General features: G+C 51.2%; 1 protein-coding gene across 1 annotated transcript in view; it reads left to right on the top strand.

Annotated features, from left to right (window-relative positions):
* Window positions 1-22,555, top strand: part of Igsf21 (immunoglobin superfamily member 21) — a 221,177-nt gene that overhangs the window by 34,495 nt on the left and 164,127 nt on the right. The window lies entirely within an intron of this gene.

Genomic DNA, 22,555 nt, shown 5'->3' on the forward strand with positions numbered 1-22,555 from the left:
ACCCTCAGGGCTTGGCTGGTGGCATACCCGCTAAGCAGACTCTTGATCCCTGGACTCTTGGTTAGGGGTATTGCCCCGGGTTGAATGGCTTCCATCCAATCCCTAGTTACCTTGTCTATCACACGGGGCTGCCACTAAGACCATCCGATTCAGAGTTCCCCAGGACCTGTTCTGTCTTGCCGACCCCGTGTCCTGGGTCCTGGACAGCTCTGGAAACCCACTGTTCACTTGGCACATTTATCCAAGGAAAGCGGGCCTGTTTCCAGCTGGGTCTGCTTGCTGGGCATGCTCAGTCAGAGTACAGTCTAGGTTCCTGAGCAGGTAGGGAAGAGGGAGTCACAGAGGATTCTACACAGAGGGCCAATGGGCTGATGTGGGCCTCTCCTTCCCTTTGAACATGCAATATCCTCCCCACCTGTGTGTGTGTGTGTGTGCGCGCGCGCGCGCGCTCCAGCTACACACTCAGGCCAGAGGAGAATGTTGGATATCTTCCTCTACTGTTCTCGGCTGCATTCCCTCAAGACAGAGTCTCTCTCCTCTCTCTCTCTCTCTCTCTCTCTCTCTCTCTCTCTCTCTCTCTCTCTCTCACTCTGAAGCACTGGGCTAGGCAGCTAGGCAGCTGGTTGGTGAGCTCCCAGGATCCACCCATCTCTTCTCCACAACCCTGAGGTCACAGACCTGTATGGCCAAGTCCATCTTTACATGGTTGTGAGGATTTGAACTCAGGTTCTCATGTTTGTGCAACAAGTGTTCTTACCCACTGAGCCATCTCCCCAGTCCTAAGCATCTAAACCCGGACCAGGTCCAGGTCCCCACGGTTGACACTAAGGAGTGTTCTGGGTCTTCTGAGAGGAGCAGAGAGGATAAACTCTCTGGGAAGGAGAGCCCCGGGGAGAGGAAGAAAGAAAACAATTACTCCATACCAGGAGTGTCACTGGATTCTCTCTCAGAGTCTAATAAGGGTCAAAAGGCCCCAGGAGCCTCTAGACTGGAGCCTTTCCCAGCCCTGTGGCCTTCTGAGCCTTGATGGGTATGTCTGTAAACTGGGCTGAACCTTCCTTTGCAGTGCTTCTAGAAGAATCAGTGACAAAGAGCCCAGGTGGCATTGGACCTGTCCCGTTCTGGGATGGCACCTGGTGGGAACCACATATAGGAGGGGAGGGTCGTTTAGTCATTCGTGGTTCTGAAATCAGAATTTGGCCCATGGCAGCTGTCACAAGTCAGTGAGCAGAGACGGGAGTCGACTCTTTAAGCTGTGCTTTATTCAGAGAAGATAGGGATCTGAGACGACAGGGGATTAGTATCCTAAAAAAATCTCTGTTCCATCTCATCGTGGCTGCCAGATTGTACAGGGAGAGAGGAGGCGGGGACAAAGGCTGCCAATCAATCCTCACTCAGGCTCACTTCCCCTGCTCAGGTGGCCTGCAGCTTTGCTGAGACCTGCTGTGCCTGGGCCTCTCCTGCTCTTGCCCACACTCGGCAAGGTTCAGGTGTTTATTGAGACTCGTCCAGTCAGTGTCTGCCAGTATCAACCTTGTCCCCTCCAGTGGCATCTGGGCTGGGAGGGATTAGCCCACAATAAATAAAATACACCATCAACAGTGTGTGTGTGTGTGTGTGTGTGTGTGTGTGTGTGTGTGTGTGCGCGCGCGCGCGTGAGCGCACGCGCTACATTAGTGACAATATGTGTCTGCAGATTGTATTCTACAATGTGAGGACAGGTGTCTCTTTGGGGTACAGAATACAAAGGAGCCCTTGTCCATCCCTTCTGTTCCCTATCAGCTTCAGAAGGTCTCAGTCCATCACGGCACTGGAGGCCTGACAGGGCAGCTTAGTCTCTGTCAGCAGGACTGCCTGGTGGAGGCTGTTCCCATCGTGGATAACTAGAAAACAGTGTCAGGGAGGCTCCAGAGCCTGGCATCGGCATCGCTTTCATGGGGCCCCCTGGGGCCCACTTCCTTCAGCCAGGCCCTCTTAAATGTTTCACAGCCTCCCCACTAGTCCTGCTGCCTGGAGACCAAGTGTTCAAAACAGGAGCCTTTGGGAGGACTTTGAAGATCTAAGCCACAGACCCAGGACAGGGCTTAGCACACAGAAGGACTCACTGTTGAATGCTCAGTGGAGGATTTTACTGCTGTCAGACGCAAGGGTGGATTGGCTTCCTGGAGGGAACTGGTTCCCTAGGCAGGGAAGCATGAGTGTGGCAGAGGGAAGGATGGGACCCTGCTGGGGCTCATTAAGGGACGTGGGTTGGTCTAAGACAAGCGGTTCTCAACCTAGGGGTTGCATGTCAGATATTTATATTGTGATTACTGACAGTATCAAATTATAGCTTATCATGTACCAACAAAATAATTTTATGTTCGGGGTCACCACAATGTGTGGAGCTGTATTAAAGGGTCACAGCGTTAGGAAAGCTGAGAACCACTGGTCTGAGTGATAGAATTGCGGCCAGTGCTCATGCCAAGCATGCTCACTAAGGGTGACAGTGGGCGCTCCAGCTGAAGTCACATTAGCCACCACCCAGGGATAGGAGCAATGGCTTTTCATTCTATCATTCTATACTTCAACCTCCTGGCTCTGTGCAGAGTCACAGTGGGGTTGGCAGGCCTGTCTCTATCAGCCATGACATGCTAGGCAGATATGCACGCCCAGGTTGGGACTCGAGAGGTACCGTGGTGGAAGTTCCCTAGCAGAGCAGCTCTTCTGGGAACAGCTGAGTTTGGCGGGGTGGAAGTTGATTGTGGCTAGTGTTTCCCCACACCATGGCCACTAGGCAAGGATTGTAGGTGGCTGGGAACAGCCAAGGGGCCTCTGGCCTACAGTTCTGCAGGGGTTTGGTCTCTTGGCCCTCCACTGGAGATATTGAATGCCTCCAGTTCAGGAGCCTGGGGGAGGGAAGAAATGCTGCCCCATCCCCCAACATTGCCTCCATTCTCAACATGGCTGCTCTTCTCCAACCAGAGTCTCCAAGGCCTCACAGTGCCTGCTGAGTTCAAGAGGGGAGAGCCAGCAGCCACAGTGTGAGCACTGTATACAGCAGGTGCTACAGAATAACCATTGTATACAGCAGGGGCTGCTTGATGCAAATTCATCCCCAGAGGAGGTGACTCCTGGAGCTGAGGGGACAGTGAAGGAAGGGCTATAGAGGATGCCAAGCCTGTAGGACCATCCACCTCGACTATGCTCTCTCCTCTGGGCCTATGACACCTATTCCTGGGCTTACGGAGTACAGCTGCTCACACTGTCCCTAAGACATCACAGGGAACCAGAAAAGCCATGTACCCTATCTCAGGATCTGGGGTGGTGGTTGGTGGCAGAGCCTTAAAAGATAAGAGAGCTTTCCAGCAGTGAGGAAAAGTCAGGAGAGCAGATTCAAAGCAGCCATTCTCCAGCCTGCACTCATGGAGCCCATGGGGCAGTGGCTGCGGAAGAGGCCAGTGCCCGCTAAACATGTATTTGGGTAGAACAGATGAAATAAACCCAGGCTTGAGTCTCAGCTTCCCCTCCGGAGCTGTGTGACCTTGGGCATGCTCACGTAACCTCTCTGAGCCACAGATTGCTTATCTGCCGAAGAGGGCTCCTCAGAGGACTTGCTTTGGTGTGACAGGGACAGCACAGGATCTGGAGTGTAAATATTCCATCAGCATCCATTTTGATCTTGTTCCTTGATGCAGTAGCCAGCCAAGGCTACGAACGGATGCTCAATTCCCAGGCTAGAATGGAGAGAAGAGGGCACAAAGGAAGGCTTTGAAGATAAGAGATGAGCCCCAGCAGAGCCTTTGGCTTTGGGGGAATCCTGGCTATGTTCTAGACAGCCAGAGGAGGTGGTGGTGTGCCACCGGGAGGAGGCCTGGAACTGAGTGCATGGTGAATTGAAGCTAGGCATGCAGGGTTCTTGAGTGGTGAAGCTAATGAGATCCCATTAGTCTGCGGTGACTTCTGAGCTGAAGAGGTTCTCTGTGGTCTGGGGCCGAGGCTGCAGTCTTGGGGTCAGACTATGTGAGTTCCAGTCTGCTCGTTCCTATCCACTGACTCCTGACAAGTCTTCCATGCCTGTCTGAGCTGCTTCCTGCTCTGCACAAAAGGGGTGTCACAGGATCCAGCTGCAAGGTCACTACAGAGACAGCGCAACAAAGTGCCATGCACACAGTAGGAGCTCAAGAAAAGGTGTCGGTTTTGCAGTTATTGTTGGGGTCTCAGCAAGAACGGTGATCAGGGATGTAGAAAGAGCGGGTAAGGCGGGGGAGGCCTGAGGGGAGCAGGGTACAGTGGGGGAGGGTGCTGAACTGCATATGTGCCTTCACTTCACGGCTCTGGGTGGGTGATTCTTCTGTGTGGCATCAGATCAGGCTCCGGGTAGATCCTCCAGACCCAGGACTACTGTAGAGGTGTATTTTAGGCTACTTCCCTGGTTCTGCAATAATGGATGGAAAGTTGAGTCCAGGTTCTGAGTTAGAGATCTGCTCAGTCCCCATTTTCCCCCAGCGCTATTCATATCACCAGCTTTGAGGGCATGGGCAAATTCCCCCTGCACCACCTTGCTGCCAGGGCCATGGAGGAGAGTGTCTTACCTAGGGAAAGTACTTCTGATCTCCAATACCAAGCTTGGCTCTCAGAATCTGGAAACAGGCGAGAATGAAAAGCATTTACACGTTGCTAGTTGTCACTTCCATCAGGTCCAAACTTGGCTATTTGCAGAATTGCTTGACTTGAAACAAGCAGAAACTAGGGAAGGAAGAACCTGCCTGCTCTAGTTGGCATCAAGTCGGCACAGCCTAGAGTTGAGAGTCTCAGGTGAGGGATTGCCCAGGTCAGGTTGGCCTAATGACAAGTCTGGGCTGCAGATGGTGTTTGGATTATTAACTGATACAGGAGGGCACAGCCTACTATGGGCGGCACCATTCCCTAGGTCCCTGGGTGGGCGGTCCTGGACTGTATAAGATAACTAGCCAAGCATGAGCCCTGATGGAGCCAGCAAGCAGCATCGCCATGGTCCCTGCAAGCTTCCTAGGCTGTGAGTGAGTCCTCTCCTTTAATGCTGTGTTGTGTAGCAGAGCAAGCAGGCCCAGCTTCAGCTGCCAGCCCCAACCTCCCTCAACAATGGACTGTGACCTAGATTTATAAGTCAGATAAGCCCTTTTTTTGTCCAAGTTGCCTTTGGTCAGCAGGAAGCCAGAACAGTGCCAGCACAAGACTGACTAATAACAGAGAACGCAGTTCTGTCTGTGTGGCACACTGTGGATCACAAGTGGTTATTGTACCTTTTACTGATAGGGAAGCTGAAGCACAGATGAGGCAAGTAACCTGACCAAGATTTTAGTACTAACAAGCCTCAGGCTTGACCTAGGTTCCCAGGAGACTGCCCTGGTCCGGATGAGCGTTCCCTAAAGCCCCCAAGACTTGGTCTCTGGCCGGGGAATGGTGGGGAGGTGGTGGTGCCTTTAAGAAGCAGGACTTTGAGAGAGGCTTCCAGGAAAAAAATGGAGGGAACATTAGGACCTCAATCTATGGTGATGTTTTATTTATGTTTTATTAAATAAAGCTTTGCCTAAAGATCAGACGGGCAAAGCTAGAGGTCAGGCAGTGGTGGTCCTTTAACCCAGGATTTGGGAGACAAAGGCAGCCAGATCTCTGTGAGTTTGAGGTCAACCTGCCTCTGCCTCCCTGAATGCTGGAATTAAAGGCCTGTGCCATTACCACCCAGCTTCTATGGCAAACTAGTGTGGCTCCTGGGGTTAAAGGTGTGTGTCACCACTGCCTGGTCTGTAAGACTGAACAGTGCAGCTGTTTTACTCTCTGAACTTCAGGCAAGCTTTTTGTTGTTGTTGTTGTTAAAATACAAATGGAATATTATTACTACAGCAATCTCTTCCTCTTACCCCTTGGTTTCTTCTACTATGTTACTTACCCCGATGTTGATATTTATCCTGTGTGAGAATAAACACCTTTTCCTATGCAAATGTCACTTGTGTTTCTCTTTGATGAATTTATTTCCAATTCTTTGCCTGTGTTTCACAGTTAGCTCTGTTTCTTGGTTATTTCCAGGAACTTTTTTTATATATTCGGGGTATTTGTTGCAATAGGGCTCTACATTAGTTTCCAGGGCTGCTGTAATTAAACACCAAATGCGAGCTTAAAAAAAAAGCAGAAATGAATTTCTTTCCCAAATTTGGAGGTTGGACGTTCAAGATCAAGGTGTGGGCAGGGCTGGTTTTTGTCTGTGGTTCTTCTCCGCGGCTGGTGGATGATCTCTTTTACACTGCCTCCTTCAGTGATTTCTGTTTGGTGTGTTCATATTTTCTCCACGTGTTAGGAGCAACAATCCATTGGATCCGAGCCAATATTAGTGGCCTTATTTTCACTTAATTCCTTGTTAAGTGCCTGTGTCTCAGTGCGGTCACCTTCTGGGGTCCTGAGGATGTCAGGGCTTCAACACGGGCATTCAGGGTCACCCAGTTCAGTCCAAGCCAGCGTCCCGCATGTTTTCCTCTTTACCCCCGTATGATTTTCTTATTCATGGCACAGAACAACTTTCTTAGATCTCTGAACTTGAATGCCTAGGTTGCATCTTCTACAGAAAATGCTGCTTCTCCCCCTCCCCTCAGCCTGTCTTCTGAGAGCGTGGGCCCCCTGGGAAAGGATGCAACTGGCTTTGAAGTTCCACTGGCCTGAAGTCCTGGCGCCGACAGGCGGTCCAGTGACCTTGGGCATCGGTTTGCCCCATCAGCATCTCAGAGTCTCTATAAATGAGCTAAAGATAGCTGGCGGCGGGACTGCCGGGCAGAGTGAGGTGATGTCTGCTCAGTGCGGGGCTCCCAGCCTGGGGCACGGGAGAGGCTTGTGGGCAGTGGCCATAGGGACTGTCTTGATGAATTGAAGCTGGCATTTATGAAGCTCCCAGGGCATGAAAGGAGTCAGGCCATGATTCCCTGGTTGCCTGTAGGAAGAATGAAGAAAGCAAATAAATACAGCCTAAAGTCCCTCGTGCATGCTCACTGGGGACCAATGACCAATCAAGGGCTCCCTGGAGGACACCACACTGGCAGGGAGACAGTTCAGCTTGGCACAGGTGGCAGCAAGCCAAGAAGGAGTGGAGGAAGCCCGGAGTCACTGTGACGTGGTAGGGACAGACCCAGGTAGCTCCAGAAGATGACGGGAGGGAAAGGATTTTGGTGGCTCTGCGTTGTCTCCTCCGAGTCTTGCCGATGCTCGTGTGTGGTGCTTCACTGGCCTGGCTGTACAGAGCGGGACCCAGGCAGGAGGCTGGAAGCAGAGTTCAGGCAGGAAGCAAGAGAAGGGAGGTCTGCATGCCTGCGCCTGGTTGGAAACATTCTGGAATGGGTGGCAGAGTGAAGAAGATGGCTACTGCCTGCCCACTGGCCTGTCAGGGACAATGTTCCCTCAGCAAACCTGGACGTCATGGTTCTCCAGCTGCCTCTGGAGAACAGTTCCCATCTGTCCGAGAGCCTCCACCTTCATGGTCTGGAGGACAGAGGTCACTTTGTTTCTGCCTTCCCTGCTGACCCAGCAGAGCCTGCACTGTCCCCCCGCCCCCATAGCATGAGGGGCTGTGCTGGGGGCTTACGTGCTTCCAGGGCCCACCCCAAAATGTACAGCTGCTTTTCATGGATCCCAGGACCAATGCCATTGTGGGCCCCTTGTATTTCTCCCTATTCCATTTAAGACACAAATCCCTCATCCTGGAAGACATGTGTGAGGTGTGCGTGTGTGTGCGTGCACGCGTGCGTGCGCATGCCCATGTCCATGCACGCACAAGGTTGAGGCTGAGTATCTTCCTCTATCACTCCCCAACTTATGTTTTGAGTCAGGCTCTGTCATTGAACCTGGCGCTCACCGATTTGATGAGACTGGGCAGCCGTTGAGCTCCAGGACCCACCTGCCTTCCCAGTGCCAATGACACACCCGCCTTTTTCACTAGGGTCTTCACGCTTGCCTGGCAAGCATGTTACTGACTGAGCCCATTCTCCGGTCTTCTCCCGGAGGTCTGCTTTTAATATTGTACTTTGTAGGCCTTTGTGAGTTGCTGGGAGGAGATGGCAGGCTTAGGGTCATGGTCCAAATGCTTTCAGACTGAGACAGGGTCCTTTTGCTGCCTTGGCATTCATGTGGATATCAGGAACCGTCGAAGCACTGCAAATGGCTGAACTCCGGGGAGGGTCTTGGCCAGTGCTAACAATTGTTCTCCATATCCCTCTACGGCCAGAGGAGTCCACAAGGCTGTTAACTCACATATAATAACCCTTAAACACTGCCATTAACTCACCTCTCATTCCTGCAAACTGCCCAGGAAGGCTCTTGGCGTGATCGATGGCTGCTCTCAAGTCGGTACCCAGCCGCTCACACACTCGGCCGGAAGCCCTTGTGCAGTGTTGCATAAATAGACCGCAGTAGCATCAAAGTGTGGTTCAGCGTCCACCCTAGGCCTACACCCAGGACTGTCGCCTCTTAGATAAGGGACTCTGGGAGTGGGACAGTACGTCAAGAGCTGAACTTCTGGGTCTCCAGATGTTACTGCCGCTGGTGATTCCAGGAGGGCCAGTGGCTTGATCTCCAGTCCCCTGTCCTTTCACGGTCCCTAGTCAGTGGGCTAGGCTAGTGGTCGGGCTGAGGAAAGAGAGGCTGCCTGTCTGGGTTCACATGTGAGGTGCCAAGTCTTCTACGGGGTTTATACCAGGGTGTAGGTCCTGACCATTCATGGATGGGAACCCCGGAACAGGCCCCAGGTCACCAGCTTATAACAGACAGGATTCACAGGCAAGGCTTGGGTAGAAACCCAAGCTCTGGGCTGGCGGTGGGGTGGCTGGTGCGGGTGGTTATGAGAACAAACTGAGAGAGGACCCGGGAAGGGAGCTGAGCGCTTGATTGGCTCTCTGCTTTGCACGGCGCTCACCCAGAAGCTGCACACACATCCACGCTGCACTTGGCAATGGACACTGTTAATATTTAATGAGCCACGGTGGCTGCGGGGAAACTGCTGTTTGCTCAGCAATTCACGCTCCCTCCTCCCCGGAGGCTCGGATCCGTGAAGGATCGCAGTGGCCTGAAGGAGGCCCCAGGCTGAGGTCCCCTCCAGTAGGACTTGAAGCAGAGCCAGCGTGTGGAGCAGCTGTGTTAGCTGTCATGAGTCATGGGGCCCTGACCCTGCATCAGGCCAGGGTGGGGAGAGTAGTCAAGAAGGACTCAGCGTGCTCAGAGACCACTGTCGGCAGCGTCCGCTAACATGGATGCTGCCTGCATACCAGGATGGGTGTCCTCACTGGCTGGGAGACAAAAACACAGGAAAGAAATGGGATATGGGGCTATGCCTGTTGTCTCAGCACTAAGGAGGATGAGGCAGGAGAACGCTTGCAAATTCGAAGCCAGCATGGTCTACAGAGTGAAACCCTGTCTCGAAATGCAATAAAATGGGTCCCATGGCTATGGCTAGAGCTCAGTGGGTAGAGTTGTTGCTCAGCCTCCATAAAGCCCTGGGTTTTGTCCCCAGGACTGCATAAGCAGAGTATGGTGGGGCACACCTGTGATCTGAGCGCCAGGGAGCTGAAGGCAGGAGGATCGGGAGTTCAAAGTCATCCTCAGCTACATAACGAGTTTGAGGCCACTCAGGCTACATGAAACCCTGTCTCCAAATAAACAGACAGACGAGCTGACTGCTGTGGTCCACGTGGTGTGTGCTTGATGGAAATACAAGATGAGCTGATGGCTGTGGTCCATGTGCTGTGTGTGTGTTCTTGGTAGCTGGCAACTCAGACACTGGAGGGTTCGGGGTACACAGTCAGACCTGCGAGTGTGAGGATTATGGGTGCTGAGGAGGGGTGTTGTAGGACCTTCAGCTGGGCCCTGCCTACCCCAGCAATGGGTGCGATGCAACCTTGGGGGTCCTTTACTGGGTCACAGGATACAATGTTGGAGAATGTTGTCAGGGTTTCTGTCCTGCCCGGTTCCCGCAATCGTTAAGTCCCAAAGAAATCACACAGAGGTCTACATTAGTTATAAACTGATTGGCCCATTAGCTCAGGCTTCTTACTAACTCTTATAACTTACATTAGCCCATTATTCTTGCCTATGCTAGCCACTTGGCTTGGTACCTTATTCAGCAAGGCAGTTACATCTTACTTCTTCTGTGGCTGTGTCACGCAAGACTAAGGACCAAGCTTTCCTCTTTCCAGAATTTTTCTGTTCTTGTTGTCCTGCCTCTACATCCTGCCTGGCTACTGGCCAATCAGTGTTTTATTAAAATACAATTGACAGGGTACAAACCATTGTCCCACAGCACTCAAGAGGGGGCCATGAGGGAAGGTAGAGCCTCAGGTCGAATGTCCAGCTGAGGGATTATCTCAAAGGAGTATGACAGTGAGTAGAACTTCTGCCAGGGTGGAGCAAGGCAGATCTGTGGCTCCCACAAAAACAAATGACTCATTTGGGGTGTCAGGGAAAGAGTGGTGTGGTCGGTATAGAAATGCAGACTGTATGGACGGCTCTTACAGAGTACTCAGGTTCAAGTTTCAGCACCCCATGGGGCAGCTCATCACCTTCACCCCACGGCAAATGTCAGAGGCAGTGTTTGAGCCCAGAGTGCCAGGCTCCAGAGCCCATACTTTATGTATCCACCATGCAGCCCTTCTGAAGTCTGGGACAATCTTGTTGGTCTTTTTTGGGCAACTTTCCATCTGTCTGTGGTCCTCAGGGGCTACAGATTTGGAGCTCTTTGGTCAATCTGTGTTCTTGGGTTCAGAAAACCGGGAGATCAGAGCAGGTCGGCACCACCAGGAAGTATTTCCTGCCCCATGTGGTCAGGAGAGGAAGGGACTCGGGCTGAAGGTAGGCATGGGTATGGAAAAAGCCAGAGAGGCGGCTATACAAGCCTGTTGGGGAAGGCTGTGTGTGGGAGGACGGGGTCAGGGTAGCAATTGTGGCAGATGGAATGGAGATCCCATCTGAGAAGTACGGGGAGTCAAGACTCCCCATCTTTCCTAGAACTACCTCAGAATCAGTGAGCTCCATCTGTGGTCAAAGAGTCAGGCTCCACAGGGAGCACTCCCAGCAGCCCCCAGGACTTAACTGTGATTGGCCAAGGGCGAAAACAATTTCCTATATCTGTGATTGGTTGCAGCATGAGCATAGGACACAGTTCTAACCAATGGCGGGAGTTCTGCAAGGGAGCTCCTGGAGACACCTGGAGGGAGGAAACAGCCCCTCTTCTTCTCCAGACTGGGTTGTATCTGCTGTGTCCAGTCGGTGATGGGAACCACAGCAGTCATCTTGCTTCTATGAGGTGAACTAGCCTTACAGGCAGAGGGACGCAGGAAAGAATGACAGCAGACTGGAACCTTGAGGAAGGCCTGGGCTGGTGAATACATCAGTCCTAGAGTCCCTAAGCTCAGACATACTGATGTGAGGTCATTTTCAGCATCGTTTAAGGCATTGTCAACCCCCTGTCGGGGTTTCTTGTTACCTGAGCTAGAAGTAGCTACCTTACACCTTGCATTAATTAAAGTTTATTAAGCATCGATTATTCCTGGAGAGAGTCACAGGTGTATTTCACCTCAGAGCGGCACAGCAGAAGTGAGGACTTCGCTGCTTGTCTCAGTCAGTCTGGGACCCCTCCACAGAGCACTGTGGCCTGGGGCGCAGCCACAGGGGTCTGGATGTCTGGGATCACAGTGTGGCAGGGTTGTTTCTGTGATTCTCGCTCTGTGTGTGTGTGTGTGTGTGTGTGTGTGTGTGTGTGAGAGAGAGAGAGAGAGAGAGAGAGAGAGAGAGAGAGAGAGAGAGAGAGAGAGGCAGACAGGGGCAGGAAGTGGAAGATGGAGAGGGAGAGGGGGTGAATTCTGCCTCTTCTCACAGGGCACCAATCCTATCAAATGGGGCCTCACACTCCTGATCTCATTAATGCCCTGACACACAATTCCAGGTGTGGTCACTCTGGGAATTGGGGCTTAGTGCACAGATTTGGGGGACTCACTTTGGTCACGAGCCATTGAAACTAGTAGAAAGATGTCACATCTCCAAGGACCCAGTTTGCAAGGGGACAACTGAGATGTCCGCACTGGCCTGACAGGATTCATTTCAGATGTGCACTCTGTGTGTGACAAGCAGCGTGTGTGCACGTGTGTGTGCCTGTGTGTGTTCCCGTGTGCCCCACATTCCTTCTTTCCCCTTATTCTAGTGTCATCAGCAAAAGACCCTGCGTCAAATATGACAGTAGGTAGAGACCAACCCAAGGCTATTCCTCTGACCTGCACATGTGTGCATGACGTGTGTGCACCTATGTGAACACACATGCAACATGCATCATACATGTACCACACATGCACACGTGCATTTTTATTGAGATACGGAAGAAGCCCACCCCACCAGCAGCCTGTTCTTTGCCTTTGAGTGTACCTTCATCTCACCCCAGGCCCAGGTGGCTACGGAGCTGCTTCTGTCTCTGAAGTTTGGCTTTTTCTCGAATTACTATAGAACCAGGCAACCTGTGTCTTGGGGACCCGGCTTGTTTTCCCTTAGCACAATGCATTTCAGTTTCAGCCCTGTGTAGGTATGGATCTATAAGCTCCCCTGACACCTGTATGCCTGAGTAGTATTCTACCGTGACACTAGGTCATCTGGGATCATCTGAATGTGGCCTGCTGTCTTCCTGAAATTGGAGTGTTATGGTTTTCTGCATCCCATTTCCTCTCTGCAAGAAACACACACCATCTGTGCTGCTTACCAGAGGTGACACGTGGCACAGGGCTACTACTCTAAACAGCTACGGTCCCTCGGTGTCACTGGAGAGCCTGGGCCCCGAGCCCTGCAGAACCCCACTTGTTTGTCACAGTCAGTGTCTTCACAGATGGACAGTTAGCCCTCTTTCTCTCTGGTCCCAAACCTTCATGCCTCATTACCACCACCCTCTCTGTCGCTGCTGAGGAGCTGGGGGCTTTGAAGTGGGAAATATCCGAGTTTGGAAGAGCAGGACAGATACGCATGCATGGGCACACATCCCTCCTCAAGCTGCGGTGTCTTCAAAAGGCTGCTTAAGGGCAGACGTGTCCCAGCCACCTCCCCTCCCCTAACTTCACAGAATCCACATTCCCGTGTCTGCCTGGAGGGGATTCTTTGCTGGCAAAGCTGTTCAGCCCACCTCGTGCCATCTTCTTACCCCAGGAAGGAAGCGAGACTTGCATCAGCCCCACACTGATCCTGAATTTTCACCCTGGTTCCCACAGAGGTAGCTGCCTGCCATACACCAAGCCCAGCAATTTCCAGGTCTTTGTATTGGTTATGAGGCTCATCCCCAATTCAGCCAGGTGTACAAGAATCCTGGATGAGGGTGGGTCAGCCTGCGCAGGACCTGCCCTTGGCTGCTGGGTACTGGTATAGAATATAGTGTCTGTGCGGCTCAGATCCAAGCCAGGTAAGGTGAGGATGGCTCATTTCTCCCCAGCTCACAGCAAGTCTGAAACCTACATTGGGCAGAAGGCACTGGGGTCCTTCCTCCACGGCTATGTGATGGGTGCAAGAGTCATTTTGTTCTGCCAGCATACCACCCCCCCCCGCCCCCGCACAGCCACCTCCCCACGCGGAGTCAGGTTTTGTCTTCCTTACAAGGGTGAGAAGAGGCTCGGCCCCAGTCCCCAAGGAGATAGTGTTCAAAGTCACTGTCAACTGTAAACATAAAGGGACCGGGAGCCAAGGGAACTTTAGGGACCGTCTTGGGACTCCAGCGACCAGCCTGTGGACATCTGCGACATTTACAAAGATGGCCGTAATCACACCCAGGGTTTACAGAGCACTGTGGGCCTTGACCTTAGCACTTCCTTTAGTTGTTCCAGGCTCGTCCAAGTTTGGCAGTCGTGTAGCTAGTTTTAACTGTCAACTTGACCCATCCTACAACCGCCTGGGGAAAGACTCCTGACCAGGGATCATTTGACCACATCCGTGGGAGACTGGCTTGACCGCCTTAGTTGCTGTGGGAAGGTTCAGTCTGAAGGAGGGTGGGACCTTGCTCTGGTTGGGCCTTGGACCGTCTAGGAGTGAAGAAAGCTAGCTGAGGTGAGCGTGTGTGCACCGTTCTCCCTGCTCTTGCTGTAATGCAATGTGACCCATTGCTTCATGCTTCTGCTTGACGTCCCCGAAACGGAAGACAGCTTGGGATCTCGAGTGGAAATAAACCCTCTCAGAGTCCTCTAAGCTCGTTTTTGTCAGGAAGAGAACAGGGTGGCCATGGCATTGCTTCTCTTTAGTAGGCGCAGCAGTGGAGAGGTGTGTCCACGCACCAAGTGTGTGCTGCGAACGTGACAGGTCTCAGGGATGTCTGCTCGCACAGCTGTTCTGGGAACAGCTTGATCCTGGAAGCTGGCTTACAGGTGAACTTTGGGGACACACCCCTCTGTAAAAAACAATGATTTCAAGCCAGGTGGTGGTGGCACACGCCTTTAATCCAAGCACACGGGAGTCAGAGGCAGGCAGATCTCTATGAGTTCGAGGCTAGTCTGGTCTGCAAAGCAAGTTCCAGGACAGCCAAAGCAACACACAGAGAAACCCTGTCTCGGGAAGAAAAAAAATAATTGCAGAGACTCTGGTGGCTTTGAGGACCAGAGTTAGAAGCAATCCAGTGGTAGCCACTTTCCAGAAAACCCAGGACTGGGCAGTTGCGTCTGGGGTTTGGTTCCTACCCAGAGAAGACATGGGGAGTCTGCACAGGGAGCAGAAATGACTTCTAAGCTCTATGGTGTGCACCCGGGTCCACAGGAAATGGATCTCGTGACCCTTGGCACGCTGACCTTGGTGGGTGTTCCCCAGCCTTGCTTTGTCCCCATTGACTCAAGCTTTCAAGTGTGCTTGGTGACGTGCCTGTGCCTGCGCCTCATTTGTTTGTGTGGCACCGGGAATGATGGATGCCTTCTCCTTACCCTGCTTAGGCAGGCAGAACCCTTTATATATAGCAAGGGTACCTGGAGGCTTGGGGATTGGACCAGCAAGCGGCGCAGCCCCTGTGGAAAGTGACACCCAGTAAGCTGTTGGGATAGTTGGAGAGGCCCCAGAGTCAGGTGTGGATCTAGAGGGGCAAGGGTCATAAAGACCAAGAAATCCCCAAGAGCCTTCAACTGATGACCACAGGCTGGCAGGGAAGAAAAGGTGTGTGGAGCAGGTTTTTTTTTTTTTTTTTTTAAGGTGTGTGGAGCAGGTTTTTTTTTTTTTGCTTTACCAGGCTCTCTCTGTCAGCGCCGGGTGATGGCTTGGGTTTGAATCAGGTGAGTAATCTATGACCTTGAAGTGTAAGGTCATGGGGAAAGAAAGAGAAGAGAAGAGGAAGAGAGGAAGGAAATGGAGAGAGGGAGAAAGAGAGGTGGAAGAGAGAAAGAGAGGGGGGAGAGAAGGAGAGAAACAGAGACAGGGAGAGAAGAGAGAGAAAGACAGAAAGAGAGAAAAAGAGAGAGAGACACACAGAGAGAGAGAAGATAGAGAGAGATACTGAACACCTGCTATGTGCAAGGCCACAGGGTCCCTCCCCCCTCTCTAGTGACAGTCCAGAGATGCACAGTCAGAATTTGCTGAGTTCCTCAAGTCACTTTTAGCAATAACCTACACTTTTTACAGTTATAGCTGAGAAAATGGAAGCTTGAGAAAGGTCCTTTGCCCCAAGAAGGGACCAAGATTTCAGCCAAAGGCCTGTTTTGGGGCCCCAGTCCCCCTTACTCTGGGCTCAGGGAATTAGAAACGGTTCAAAAGGCTTATACTGACAGTCACAGAGAACACAGCCGGGCGTGTACTGGCACTCTGGGAGGCAGAGACAGGAGGGTGGAGAGTTCAAGGCTAGCCTGAGCTAAAAGGTGGAGCACTAGTTCCTGTTTTTCTTCTTCTTTATTCCTTACTGTGGCTTCAGCTCCTTTGATGTTACCCTGGGGTCACCTTTGGTATCTCTCCTTGCTTTCTCCCCTGGAGCCTTGCCCCTCCCCCCCAGTGACAGGTGCATCTAGGCCCTGGTGCAGGTGAAGCACTGGGCTCTAAGCTCAGAGATGCCTGTCCCCGCCCCCTTCTCTTTGAGGCTTGGAGGGCATAAGTTAGATAACCATGACACCTGTTTTAAATTAGCCTTCAGAAGCCTCCGACAGCTGAGAAATTATTTAACAGGGAAAGAATTGAGTACATGAATAAATATTAATATTAAATCACAGCATCTCTCGATTTGAGGGGAAGGGAGGGGGGGGGCTTGGCAAGAAACAGAGGCAGCCTCGGTGGGAAGACGCCGCTGAGCATGGAATGAGGACAGCCCATCGGTCACCCGGTCCTGTCAGAGCCACGCGGGAACTCCATCTGTCAAGGAGGCCGGCAGGTGGCAGAGGTGACTTCTGAGAGTCTTGTGATGGCTCAACAGGTGTCTAGTCTGAGCTCTTGCCTCAGGCTCTGGCTGTGGTGGAGGGACGGTGCCTGTCAGGGAGCAGGTTCCCACCCCAGAGCCCAGAGAGGAGCTGCTACCTGCTGGGGCCTCTGGGGCCCTTCTCCCACCTAACAGTGCTGATGTGTACCTTCAGTAAGTGCTTTGATGTGAAGATAGACACGAGCCAGGCTGAGTCTTAGTCATCCGCCCACAGATACTTGGGCTAACCTGGGCTTCCAAGGGAAACAGAATGGAAAACTTTCTGCAGGAGCCTGCCAGAGGCACTGCCTCCCTGGTCCATCTGGGTGTCTGATGCCACATCCAGGGAAGTGGGGGAAGCTGTCCTGGAGAAGGTTCCAGGACAGGCCAAGTGCCTAATGGATGGGAGCACTGGGAAGCTGGTCCCACCTTCCATGCCGACATCACAAATCAACATTAAGCCACAGTCAGTTACTACGGAAAACACAATCATTAGCATGAGCTGGGCTCTTTGTTTCACAGCTGGGCAGAGGGATCCTTGGGGTTCCTAGAACCCACCCAGTACCTCCAAGACTCAAGATCTTGGTGTCTGATCACCTTTACTCCTGTACCGTTCAGACATTTGTCTCCGTGACTGAAAGCTTCACAGGAATGGTGTGGAGGAGTGGGAATTTAGCTTGCAAATGGTTGAGGGGGTTCCGTCCGTGGCCAAGTGGTTCTGTGTTTCTGGGCCCCTGGCATCGCTGAGCATAATGGTGGCAGGAGAGTGTGGAAGGAAGCTGTTCACCTCATGGTGAGTGGGCAGCAGAGAGGAAGGAGGACACCAGGACTGGTACAACCCTTAAGGTACCCCACACCCCACTGACACACTCTCTCCGGTGTTTTTTGTGTTTTCTTCCCCAAGCTTTCAGAACCCTCCAAAGACAGTTCCACCAGCTGAAGACAGAGAGTTTAGCCTGTGATTCTGTGGTGGGCATTGCACATTCAAGTCATAGGGCCTGGAACTCCCCCACCCCTGGCTTTGGAGCACTTGGCTCCTTCATCTCCCTGAGGCCTCCCTTCCATGTGTCCACCCCAGTGACACTCTTCTCTGCCTTTTGATCTAACTAGCCCCCTCCCCATTCCCTTACTGCCTCTAACTCTGATGCTTTTCTTCTTGAAGCTTACTATTTCCTAACACTACAGCATGTACGAATATGTACCTAGGATATAAGGGAAGATATAGGGACTCTGTGTGTACGACAGAGGCTTCCCAGTCATAATCCACTTGGTTGAAACCTGTGAGGATATTCCCTTGATCTCATCCACTCTGAGTCCTTAGCTTCTATCTCAGTGAATGAATGAATGAATGAATGAATGAATAAATAAATAAATAAATAAACAAACAAACAAATGAATGAGGTATATCTGGCACTAGATAAAAAGGTTTTGCTCCTGGCACTTTGGCCTGTGTAGTTCTCACACTCTGGGCAGGAGGTGTCTGCTTTTAGGGATACTGAGGCCGATTCATGATCCGAAGGGAACTGCAGTCAATACAGCAATGGTTACCTATGATAGAACATTGTGGAAAGTCCAAGATGTGAGGCTAGGAGCGACTCAGTAAAGTGCTTCTTGTGTAAGCTTGAGGGCTTGAGTTTGGTCCCCAGAACCCATGTAAAAAGCCAGGCCAGTGTAGTTGTATGTATTTATGCTGGGGAGGCAGAGACAGGTAGATTCCTGGGGTTCACTGGTAAATCAGCCCAGCCTAGCAGGAGAGTTCTGGGCCCATGAGAGACCCTGCCTCACAAAACAGGTGCCTGGGGTGCACAGTGCTTGGAGAATGATATACAACATTGACTTCTGGACTATACATACACACACACACAGGACACACATGTACCTATATACATATGTGCACATACACATACAGAGGAACAAACATATACTCATGTATGTATATGCATGTGCACATATGCATAAAAAAAGAAAGAAAAGAAAATTCCAAGATAATGAGCAAAAGAGGAGTCTGGAAGGTGCCACAGAGAAGGGTGAGGCTGTAAGGAGGGTGACTCAGTTTCCCCTCCCTCTCCAGTGTTCTTGCCATTGTCTGCCTCTGAGTATCCTAGGCTCTTGGTTGGAATTTGGGAAACCACACCAGTCAAGAGTGGAAACTAAGGGGCCAGCTTCACTCTGGCCTTAACTCCCCTGTGAGGGAGGGGACAAATGGCCAAGACCCGGGATACCCACCCTTGAGGTCTCAGTGCATCTTGCCTTCGACCTGGCCTCTCGCTGGGCTGTAGCTGGTCCTTCCTCCTTCCCCTTGCTCCTACTGTTCTAGCTTAGGGCCTAACACCTATGGGTCCTCGCGATCCTGCCATCCTGAGACACTCACCTTGTGTTTCCCTCCTCCGTGCAGCCTGATGGTTCTGCTCTGCTGCACAATGAGACGGAACTGCCACCCAACTCTGCTTCGTGTCTGGTTCAGGCTGTGCTGCAGATGTTGACAGGGTGTACTTAATTGGGGTGTAGCACACAGTGACCCAGATGCTGCATCAGTTCAGGGTCCTCTGGTTCGAGCATCCACATCCTGTAGGGGACAAAGGCTATGGGAGCTTTTAAGTGTTAGGAACATTAAATGAGATAGAGTATGATTCTAGGAACCAGAATACAGCAGCATCCTGTCCTCAGGTCCGAGACCCTTCCTATGGACACTGGCTCTGCCTGGCACACCCTGGGATGAGGCAAAAATTCCAGCTCCTTCTCTGTGTACTAATTGTTCAGAGATAGCAGGTGTTGGTGGGCTGGAGGAGGACTTCTCTAGGGATGGCCACCTTATTCCCATCTCTGCAGAGTGTGGAGGACCTGCCATTACCTTTGGTTCCAGGGGGCCAAGTCCCCGGACCTAGGCACTTGTGGGGCCTCTGCTAAGCTCAAGCTCCCAACTCAGTGGCAGTGTCTCATCCAGTCACACACGGAGCAGGAGTGGTTTGTGCACACGGTGTCTGGTGAGTTCTGCTAGAAATGAAGAAGGTGGACTCAGAGTTAAGAAGCTTGCCCAGTGTCACCCAGCTATAACATTCCAAAGCTGGACTCAGATTCGGGTCTGTTTCATGCTAGGAACCCATGCTTATGGGGTCTGAGTCTTCCATTTGTTGAAGCAAAACCTGGAATGTCTGGCTGACAGATTCTTGACTAAAAAATGGGAAGTTCCTAATTTCTGGAATGTGTCTTTTGAGGGTCATCTCCTTCTGCTGTTCCTGAGTCCTCTGTACCTTGGACAGGCTGTCCTGGTACCTGGGACCTCCCCTCTTCTATGTGACTCCTGAGTCTCAAATGAACATCTACCTATACTGTCTTAGTCATCAAGGATAGATGGATGGATGAATGGATGGGTGGATGGATGGATGGATGGATGGATGAGTGGATGAATGGGTGGATGGATGGGTGGATGGATGGATGGATGGATAGATGGATGGGTGGATGGATGGATGGGCGGATGGATGGAGATCAGAGGATAGGTAGGGTGAATGGGAAGATGGATATATGGGAGGATTGATTGGTGGGAAGATGAATGTATGGATGATAGATGGATAGATGAAGGATGGGTGAGTGGGTGGATGGATAGATGGATGGGTGGGTGGGGTTGATGGGTGGATGGGGATCAGAGAACAGGTAGGGTGGATGGGAAGATGGATATATGGAAGGATTGATGGGTGGGAAGATGAATGGATAGACAGACAGATGGGTGAGTGGGTGGATAGATAGATGATAGATAGATAGATAGATAGATAGATAGATAGATAGATAGATAGATGATAGATGAGAAGAGGCTGTTCAAAGGAATGATAAATGAATGTATGCTGGATAGATGAATGAGATGGATGCATGGATAAATGGGTGTGTGTGTGGATGAGTGAGTGGATGGGAGGATGGAGAGACAGTCAGTTGAGTGCTTTAATGGACGAGAGAATGAATGGATGGACGGATCAATGGTGGATGGATAGATGAGAGGGTTGATAGATAAATGGTGAATGGATGAATTTTGCATGGATGGACAGAGGTATGGATAAAGAATGGGTGGATGAATAGATGGGTAAGCGGATGGGAGGATACATGGTTAGGTGGACAAGCTTATGAATGGATGGGTGGATGGATGGATAGATGGAAATATGAATGGATTGAGAGCTGGCTCAGTGATTGGTAGTTAGATGAATGGTGAGAGGCTGAATGATGGGTAGATGGATGTCACATACAACTCACTAGAGCTCTGTCCCCTCATGAATGGGGCATTCAGTGAAAATGAAGCTGCCTAGCTCTGCCACACTCTGGCTCAGAAAAATCGGCTCTATATAATTAAATAAAGAAGTGAGACTTCAGCCCATGGATTTTGAGGCACCAGTTTGCTCTCAGATCCGGGAGCCATTCCCTTCCCACTCACTGTGTGTAAGGAGGCCCATGGCTGTGAACAGGCAAAGCTTTAGGTAGGTAGCATCTCAAGGTAACTTGCAAAAAGAAATGATTGTATACATACAAGATATATGGCAATCGAAAGAATTTCCTGGGAATGATGAGGAGCTGGCCACCAGTACTGACGGGAGTGAGGTCAGGGGTGAACCGGAAAGCTAGCAGTGCTGGGAGAGTCAGTTGTCATGTGACTGCCAGCCCTAAACTCAGCAGCTTGAGGGCGGGTGGGGGGCGGTGACTGGAGCTGGGCTCTGCTGGTCGGTCTCAACTGCAGGTCCAGTTGCCTGAGCTCAAGGTTGCAGGCTGAGCCATGTTCTGGGTCTGCAAGATGCTGCTCCTTGCAGAAGAGGGCTAGAGGATGCCCCATTGTTCAGTGTATTTGAAGAAGCATTTGCTTGCCCCTGCAATCCCATTGAAGTCACATGACTGGGTTCAGGCTAGATGAGATGGGGAAGGGGTAAGGGAGTAAGTTGAGATTTACTGAACAAGGGTCAGGCAGCACATGGTGGCTCAGGGTCAGGATGAACGGCACACTGATTCTTAGTAGCTCTGTTTCTTTGGATGGACAACTTTTCCTGTGTGTGCCTCCGTTTCCTATTTTAGAGTCAGACATCACTGGCTAAGGCCTGTTCAACTGTGCGATACCCATGAAGCTCAGGAAGTACATCTAGTGAGCATCTGCCTCAGCCAGGATCTCAAAGATGATGAGGGATGCTCCAATCTCACCCTCGCCGTCATTTCTGGTCCCCTCTTGCCCTCCTTTCCCTATGTTGAGCCTCCCCTTCTCCCATTCCCCCTCCCCAAGGTCTTCATTCTGTTCAAATATTAGGAACTGTCCCCCAAGGTCCCTGATCTTGGTCATGGTTAAGCCCAGCCTGGGAGATTTGCTTGCTTTAATCTTTCCACATAAATTAATCCCGCTGAACCTTTAATCATTCTCCCTGAATGAGAGTCAGATGAGACACATGTCAGGGCTCCCATGGTCCGTAGTCTGATGACAGGCTGGCATGCTGATGGGGTTCTTGTCTTACAAAGAGGGTGTAAGAGGCTGCCCAGAAATCAGAAGTTTCTGAGCCTCAAGAGCGCACACTCAAACATCTGACCAAGCTTGTGTGTGTACTCGTATGCGCGTGAATGTACATGTGCATGTGTGTGTGGTGGTGGCAGAGTTCCACACCCATGTGTTTCTTGAAGAAAGAATTGGGAATAGGAGCATATCCTCCCCTGGCCAGCTCCCCTTACAACCAGTTGGCCACCATCTGCCTGTGTGCAGAATGTGTGCCAAGTTTCTTTTTCTCAACATGAGGGAACCCTTTCGAGCAGTGATTCTCAACTTTCCTAACACTGCAACCCTTTAATACAGTTCCTCATGTTGTGGTGACCCCAAATCATAAAATTATTTTTTGCTACTTCATAATTTTAATTTTGCTGCTGTTATGAATTGTGATGTAAATAGCTGATATGTGACCCTTCCACATAATAATCCTTCCACAGGGGTTGCAACCCTCAAGGTGAGAACCACTGCTTTAGAACCTTCTTGAGAGCTTTAATAAGACAATAGTGCTTCATTGTACATAGACTATGGGTTCTAATCCCAGGCAGGACACCTTGGGGCTTAATGAATGACTTTATGTGGTCACCCATAAAATGGGTGGTACATCTAAGATTATTTGGCTCAGAATTGGCTTAGAAAAGGTGCTAGGACCAGGGGAAGGGCAAAAAGGGAGAGGGACCAGGTAAATA

The sequence above is a fragment of the Microtus ochrogaster genome, chromosome 10 (genome assembly GCF_000317375.1).
Source record: "Microtus ochrogaster isolate Prairie Vole_2 chromosome 10, MicOch1.0, whole genome shotgun sequence".
Lineage (NCBI taxonomy): Eukaryota > Metazoa > Chordata > Mammalia > Rodentia > Cricetidae > Microtus > Microtus ochrogaster.